Source organism: Coregonus clupeaformis, chromosome 40, assembly GCF_020615455.1.
Source record: "Coregonus clupeaformis isolate EN_2021a chromosome 40, ASM2061545v1, whole genome shotgun sequence".
Classification (NCBI taxonomy): Eukaryota; Metazoa; Chordata; class Actinopteri; order Salmoniformes; family Salmonidae; genus Coregonus; species Coregonus clupeaformis.
This window is the reverse complement of record NC_059231.1, coordinates 11,237,792-11,246,633: the sequence shown is the minus strand read 5'-3', so window position 1 is coordinate 11,246,633 and position 8,842 is coordinate 11,237,792.

Sequence of the window (8,842 nt, the reverse complement as noted above, 5' to 3'; positions counted from 1 at the left end):
AATAATGCATCATCGACGCAGACGGCAGACTGCGATTGCGGCGCTATGACAAAGAGGCAGATTGTTAAGACTGGCAGGCCACAGACAGCAGATTATGACAAAGAGCAAGCAGACAGCAGACTGTTATGTTGAAACCACAGGACAGCAGATCGTTATGCTGCTATGCTGGCAGATGCAGATTGTTAAGATTGGCAGATCATGAGGGCGAGCAGATTGGCAGATTGTTATGATTGCGCAGACAGCAGACAGTAGAGTGCTACAGACAGAGTAAGGCAGATTGTTATAAGGCAGATTATGATTGGAGAGGCAGAGGCAGAGGCAGAGAAGCAGCAGTGCTATATACAGGCAGATTGCAGACTGCTACATTGCAGGCAGCAGGCGTGGCAGATTACATCATGCAGACGCAGATTATGACCGTTATGCTTTATCGCACTGTTGAGGCCGTTATGCTGCTACGCAGCGCAGATCGTTAAGATCGCGCAGATCGTTATGCGCTACACGTTATGATCATATGCTGCAGATTGCGATCGCGCAGGCGGCGACAGTTATGTTGCTATGCTGTTATGCGGCGCAGATCGTTATGTTGGGCAGACGCAGATTGTTATAGCTAAGCGATGATCGTTACACAGTACGACTACAGATTGGTATGCTGTTATAGTTGTTATGCTGGCAGATTATAAGCAGCAGACGTTATAAGGCGGACAGTGAAGTGTTGGCAGATTATGACAGCAGACAGCAGATCAACAGATTATGGACAGCAGATTATGACCAGCAGATTATACAGCATAAATATAGATTATGACAGCAGATTGCGATTGCGCAGATTGCGGTGATTGGTAACAGCAGATTGCGGACAGCAGATTGAAAACAGCAGATTGCAGTACAGATAAATAAGTATACAGCAGACACTAAGATTGGCAGATTATGTGATTGAGCAGATTACAGGTTAAGTATACAGCAGATTGCAGGCAGGACAGCAGATTGAGCAGGATTGAAAAGTAGACAGCAGATTATGGACAGCAGGCAGCAGATTGCAGATTGCTATGGACAGACAGGACAGCAGACGCAGACAGCAGGCTGGCGGCGCTGTTATGCCAGCAGACAGCAGATCAACAGATTGCTAGATTGCGATTGCAGATTGAGTATGCATAAGCAGAGACGAACATGATTACAGATTATGTGATCAGCAGATTATATGTTGCAGAGGCAAGGCAGATTACAGATTGGTGGACAGCAGGATTACAGATTGCGGACAGCAGATTGGTGATTGAGCAGACAGAAGGTATAAGGCAGACAGCAGGCAGACAGCAGACTACGGGACAGCAGATACAGTATATGACAGGAAGTAGACAACAGATGGTGCAGATTTGCAGGCAGAAGCAGACAGCAGACGCAAGAAAGCGCACAGCAGACAGCAGACCAGACAGCAGACAGCAGGACAGCAGATAGCAGATTGGCGATGACAGGGCAGACAGCAGCATTACAGACAGCAGACAGAAGCTAGACCAACAGCAGACAGGACAGCAGACAGCAGATTAAGAGGGGGTAGAGAGAGGAGCAGACGCAGACAGCAGACAGCAGCTTGGCAGATTGCAGACAGCAGATGCAGGAGAGTGCAGATAGGACAGCAAGGGACAGCAGGCAGCAGATAGGGACAAAGAGGCAGACAGTGCAGACAGCAGCCAGGGACAGCAGGCAGGACAGCAGGACAGCAGACAGCAGATGGCGGACAGCAGACAGCAGATTAAGCAGTGCAGTGGATTGCGCAGGCAGTAGACAGCAGGCGGCAGACTGCAGGCTATGTAGACAGCGGATGACAGACAGCAGGCTATGGACAGCAGATTCAGACAGCAGACAGGAGAAAGGCAGATTACAGACAGGATAATTAAGAGATGCAGATGCAGGGACAGCAGACGGGACAGCAGACAGGACAGACAGCAGGTGCAGTATTGAGCAGAGGTAACAGCAGACGGTAGATGGCGGAGCAGATAGAGGCAGGGCAGCAGACAGATTATGGACAGCAGACAGGGCAGGGTACAGCAGACGGAGCAGACAGCAGGCAGCAAAGGGTGCAGACAGCAGGCAGCAGACAGCAGACAGCAGACAGCAGCACAATCAGGACAGCAGACGAGGACAGCATAGACAGGGCAGAGGCATGCAGACAGCAGGCAGTGACAGCAGACATGCTAGACAGCAGACAGGACAGCAGACAGCAGACAGCGTGGCAGTAAGAGCGAGGCGGCGGACAGACAGCAGATTGCGGCAGCAGATTGCAGGACATAGACAGCAGACAGCAGTTATGTAGACAGGCAGGTTAGGCAGACCGCAGACGGCAGATTATGGACAGCAGGGCAGAAGACAGTATGTTAGTACGCGCAAGCAGGCAGCGCAAGCAGCAGACAGGACAGTAAGGCAGACCAGAAGGCAGACTGCAGATTGACAGTGGAGGCAGTGAACAGCAGGCAGCAGACAGCAGGCAGCACAGCAGGCAGACATTGCAGGAACAGGACAGAAGCAGACAGTGCTACAGCAGACAGATTACAGGCAGGTTAGCAGGCGAGACAGCAGGCAGACAGATTGCAGAATGACAGAGACAGCAGATGAGGGCACAGCAGGACAGTGAGGCAAGTAGACAGCAGGCATTGGGGTTGGACACAAGGTATGACTGCAGATTGGTGACATTGGGACAGCAGGCTATGAGATTGGGCAGATATAAGCAGGAGGCAGGGCTAGCAGACTAGCAGACAGCAGGCAGCAGGCAGCAGGGCAGAGCCAGTTGCATGCAGGCGGCAGGCGGAGGCAGGCTATAGGCAGCGGCAGTACAGACAGTAGGCAGTATGCAGAAGCAGACAGCAGGCATGACAGGGCAGACAGGGACAGAAAGGCAGATTGCATGGCGCAGTGGACAGTGGGGCAGGACAGAGGCAGCAGACAGGACAGCAGGACAAGTGCAGACTGTGACAGGAGACAGAGACAGTAGGCAGTACCTGCAGATAGGACAGCAGCAAAGAGGCAGTAGACAGTAGGCAGACAGGTAGGCAGTGCAGATTCATACAGCAGACAGTAGACAGCAGACTATAGACGCAGCAGACAGGATACAGACTAAAGACGACTGTAGCAGAGGCAGTTGGAGCAGAGAGGTAACAGTAGTGTTGCAGGCGCAGTAGATTGCAGGCTAGAGGCAAAGAGAAGCAGGATAAAGGCATACAGACAGTAAGTAGATTACAGTATGACAGCAGGCAGACAGACTGCGCAGACTGTAGGCATAGGACAGCAGACTATAGACAGCAGACGGCAGATTGGTGGCACAGCAGACAGCAGGACAGGACAGTAGGACATTGCAGATTATGGACAGCAGCACAGCAGACTGCGGATTCATGACAGCAGATTGCACAGCAGGACAGCAGACAGCAACAGCAGACAGCAGACAGTGCAGACTATGGACCAGCAGACAGCAGACTAGGATCAGCAGAGGACAGCAGACGAAACGTAGCAGCAGTAGCAGGCGACGGACAGCAGACAGCAGACAGTAGCCAGGACGGTAGCAGATAGCAGTAGACAGCAGGCAGATGCGCAGACTGTGCAGACAGCAGGCAGGAGCAGACAGCAGAGCAGCATTGCTAGAAGAGACAGCAGACGGACGGCAGGCGAGCAGACGAGCAGGACTGCAGGCGAGGGAGGCGATGAGGCAGTAGACGGTAGATTGCGCAGACAGTAGAAGGACAGCAGACGCAGATTGCGCAGGTACAGACAGTGCAGGACAGCGACAGTTAGACTAGCAGGACAGCAGGCGCAACAGGCAGAGGACAGCAGATAGCAGACAGCAGATTGCAGCAGTGCGTGCAGACAGCAGATTGCAGATAAGGCAGCGACAGGGCTATGGACAGCAGACAGCAGGACAGGTGCAGATTGCAGCAGGCAGCAGGCAGGCAGGAGTACAGCAGACAGCAGACAGTCAGTGAAAGTAGGCGGCATAAGCAGCAGACATAGACATGGATGGAGACAGCAGACTACATGACAGTGAGGCTAGCAGGCAGCAGTGGTACAGGCAGACATGTAGTGCAGTTAGAGCAGATTACAGATTGCAGTGCTACAGCAGGCAGCAGAACAGCAGATTGTGAGCAGGCAGCATAGAGCAGACTGTACGCAGAACAGGCTAGAGATTGCGCAGATTAGTAATGTGGGGCGAGCGGTGACAGTAGGCACAGGCAGCAGGGGGGCGGCAGGCAGCAGTGAATGGACAGCAGATGAGATGTTACAGCGGCAGACGGACAGATTGCAAGGAAAAGACAGCAGATAGCAGATGGCAGATTCAGACAGCAGACAGGGACAGTGCAGGACAGTAGCAGAGTAGACAGGATTGCAGACAGCAGAGATATGGACGGCATGTTGGACAGAAGGATAAGTGCAGGCGGCAGGATGGTGCAGAATACAGGAGGCAGAGGCAGCAGACTAGTGATAGTGCAGTAGAGCAGATTACAGACAGGCGGAGAGAGCAGAGAGCAGGCAGCGTTGGCAGGTGGCAGTGACAGAAGACAGCAGCAGAGACAGAGGCAGATTACAGACAGCAGATTACAAGAGTAGTGCAGTCAGACTGAGGCGTAGATTACAGAGCAGTAGCAGTCAAGGCAGTAACAGCAGGGCAGCAGACAGCAGGCAGCAGAGAAGGACTCCGAGGCAGTATTACAGGCAGACTGTGCAGGCAGCAGACAGCAGGCAGCAGACAGCAGACTGTAGACAGAGATGGCAGGGACAGCAGACAGTAGACAGACGGCAGCAGGACAGACAGAGATAGACAGGCAGACAGCAGACAGAAGGCAGTAGACAGCAGACAGGCAGGCAGGGAGTAAGACGGGAAAGATAGGTGCGGGCAGGTGCAGGACAGCGGAAGGGGCATAGACAGAGAACAGCAGACAGGGACAGCAGAGAGCAGACAGCAGGCTAGCAGACTGAGCAGAGACACACAGACAGGTGCAGACAGCAGAGCAGATCAGCAGACACGCAGAGCTCAGCAGCAACACAGACTGTAGGACTGCAGAGAGCGAGACAGCAGACAGTGTACAGCAGATTGCGGTGCAGGCAGCAGAGTGCAGGCAAGCAGGGCAGCAGGCAGTAGGCAGCAGGCAGCAGGACAGTAGACAGCGTGATTGCAGCAGACAAGTAGAGCAGCAGACAGTAGACAGCAGACGTGCAGACTGGCAGACAGCAGGGCATTGCAGGCAGACAGTGCAGTACAGCAGCGACAGCAGGCAGCAGACAGACACGACAGGACAGCAGACAGCAGACAGCAGACAGGCAGATGACAGCAGACAGCACAGCAGACAGCAGACGACAGCATACAGATGCAGCAGACAGCAGACGCAGACAGGACGAGCAGATGCAGAGCAGACAGCAGGCAGCAGGGAATGATGGCAGGCAGATTGAGAGATTTGACAGAACAGCAGATATATTGCAGAGCAGGCAGCAGGCAGCAGAGAGCAGAGCAGATAGCGCAGTATGCGCAGATGTGAAGTAGGCGAGGCACAGACATGCAGACAGCATGGCAGTTAGACAGCAGGCTGCAGGCAGTAGAAGGGTAGATAGCAGGCAAAGAGAACAGCAGACTGTACAGTATGCAGATAGTACAGTATGCAGACAGCAGATTAGTAGACTGTAGGACAGCAGATTTCAGTATGGAAGACAGATTAGACAGGACAGTAGACAGTAGATTCAGATAGACAGTGACAGGTAGACAGCAGGCAGCAGGCCAGCATGACAGCAGCAGCGTGTAGGCTAGTAGACAGCAGACAGCAGGCTAGGGCAGACAGCAGGTTCAGGCAGTAGAGCAGGCAGCAGCACAGTAGACATGCAGAGAGAAGAGCGGCTAAGTAGTAGAGTGAGATGCAGGCAGATCAGATGCAGACAGCAGGCAGATTATGCAGGCAGCAGACAGCAGACAGCAGACAGCAGACAGCAGGCGAGTGTAAGACAGCAGATTGGCAGGCAGTAGGCAAGGTAGAGCAGGCAGAGAGACAGATGCCGAGAGCAGACCAGAGGGTGCACAGCAGACAGCAGGCAGAATCAAGCAGTAACGGTAGACAGTAGACAGGGGCAGGGACAGCAGACAGCAGACAGCAGGCAGGACAGCAGACAGCAGATATGGACAGATTGTAGCAGAGTATAAGGTGCGGTGAGGCAGCAGACAGCAGACAAAGTGCGCAAGATCGTTATGAGCAGGCGAGGCAAGCATTGGCAGATTGCAGAGGCCGTATGACAGGCAGGACCTATGACAGAGGCGCAGTGCAGAGGAGAGACATGGCGTCAGCAGATTTACAGCGCAGTAGGCTATATACAGCAGATTGCAGATTAGCAGATTGGCAGATTGCGCAGACAGCAGACGCAGGCAAGCAGGCTGTTATGACCGTAGGTAGGAGGAGAGACAGGAGGCAAAGAGGAAGTATGACATGCAGACAGCAGTGACGAGACAGATAGATTACTATGCAGACAGGCAGCTATATGCTGATACAGCAGGCAGCAGACGGGACTAGATTTGCAGATTGCAGATTGCGCAGGTATATAAGCAGAACAGGCAGACAGCAGCAGAGAAGGAGATTTGAGAGGCAGAGACTGGCAGAAATGCAGGCAGGCAGCAGACAGCAGGCATGAAGGCTGTTATGCATACAGGACAGCAGGCAGCAGACATATGACCGAAGATCGCGCGGTAAGAGATAGGAGAGTACGACCGTGCATGACGGCAGACGTAGGGCATCGAGGCAGCAGGTAACACCGATGCAGCAGACATTATGTAGGCAGGACAGGACATGTAGATGCCGCGGCAGAAAGCAGACAGCAGACAGCAGGCAGCAGACAGGCAGCAGCGGTAGGCAGGCAGAGTGCAGACAGCAGGGCAGGGTGGTGGCAGGTAGCAGGCAGGCAGTAGACAGCAGAGGACAGGCAGAGTGACAGCAGACACAGACAGCAGGTCAGGACAGAGTAGACAGCAGGACAGCAGCAGCAGAGCAGACTGGCAGATTGACAGCAGACAGCAGGCAGCAGAAGCAGACAGAAAGAGGCAGACAGACAGCAGACAGCAGGCTATAGGCAGATGGTAGACAGCAGGCAGACAAGGCAGAAGGCAGAACAGCACGAGGAGGCAGAGCAGAGCAGAGAAGCAAAGACAGCAGAAGACAGCAGGCAGCAGACAGCAGGCAGCAGAGTAGACAGATAGACAGCAGGAGTGCAGATGAAGAGCAGTCAGATGCAGCAGTGTAGGGAAGTTGCAACAGTAGGCGACAAGACAGCAGGCAGCGGCAGCAGGCAGCAGGCAGCAGGCGGACAGAGGCACAGACAGAAAGACGGAGAGAAGACAGCAGCAGTAGACAGCAGAGACAGACAGCAGCGAGAACAGCAGACAGAACCGCAGGCGGCAGACGGCACAGCAGACTGGCTACAGAAGGCAGACAGAGCAGCAGACGGCAGGCAAGTAGACAGACAGCAGGCAGGCAGGCGTAGAGGCAGACAGCAGACAGTAGACAGTGCAGCAGTTGCACACAGCAGGAAACAAGAGCAGCAGGAACAGTAGACAAGCAGATGATAGAACAGGGCGGGTGCAGAGATGAGTAGATAGTGCATGCAGGCAGCAGGCAGACAGCCGCAGACAGGGCAGCGGCAGCAGACTGCGGAGCAGACAGTAGACAGCAAAAATGCTGTTAGCAGGCAGATATGCAGACAGGACAGTAGACAAAGAAGAGTGTAGATGCTAGCCATATAGGCAGCAGTGCACAGACAGGCAGTAGGCAGGGTAGACAGCGGATCACTAGACAGCAGGCAGTAGACAGTAGGCAGACGGAGAAGTAGAAGTAGGCAGAAGAGAGGCAGTAGGCAGCAGACAGACAGCAGTAGACAGAGCAACAGTAGAACCGTGAGGCAGCAGACAGCAGACAGCATGGACAGCAGACAGGCAGAGAGGCAGCAGATTGAGACAGCAGGGGACTGCAGTTATAGTACAGCAGTGTTCAGGCAGGATCAGGCAGGACAGAAGGCGCAGAGTGCAGCAGACAGCAGATTGCAAGTAGGCAGTGCAGACAGTAGACAGCAGGCGTGAGGGCAGGGACAGCAGATAGACAGACACAGCAGACAAGCAGGCAGAAGGCAAGCAGTGCAGACAGCAGAGGAGCAGACAGTGGTCAAGGCAGCAGACAGAGTAGACACAAGCAGACAAAGATTAGTATGGGGCAGAGCAGAGGACAGTGCGGCAGCGACAGCAGCGTGCAGGCAGTAGGCAGCAGACAGCAGACAGCAGACAGCAGGCAGCAGACAGCAGATTGGCAGAAGCAGAGCTAGGAGACAGCAGGCACGGACAGCAGACAGCAGACAGTAGAGGCAGACAGCAGGAGCAGACAGAGAGAGGACAGACACAGAACGGCAGCGGGCAGGCAGGGAGGCGGCAGACAGCGGCAGAGGCAGGACAGACAGCAGATTACAGGCAGGCAGAGGCAGTAGGCAGGATAGCAGGCAGCAGACAGCAGTACACAGACAGGAGACAGCAGACGGCAGGCAGCAGGGTTGCAAAGGACAGGCAGCAGGCAGGACAGGCTGTGCAGGCAGTAGAAGCAGAAGGCAAGAGGAAGCAGCAGATAGGCAGGCAAGGCAGATATGCAGGCAGCAGACAGCAGACAGTAGGCAGCAGACAGTAGAGCAGGCAGGCAGACACGAGCAGGGACAGATAGCAGACAGATAGGCAGTGCAGAGGACAGCAGATTCTGCAGATTGGCAGGCAGCAGTGACAGAGACGCAGATATGACAGAGGCAGTCAGACAGCAGGCAGCAGACAGCACGAGAGAAGCACTGCAGGCAGCAGGGC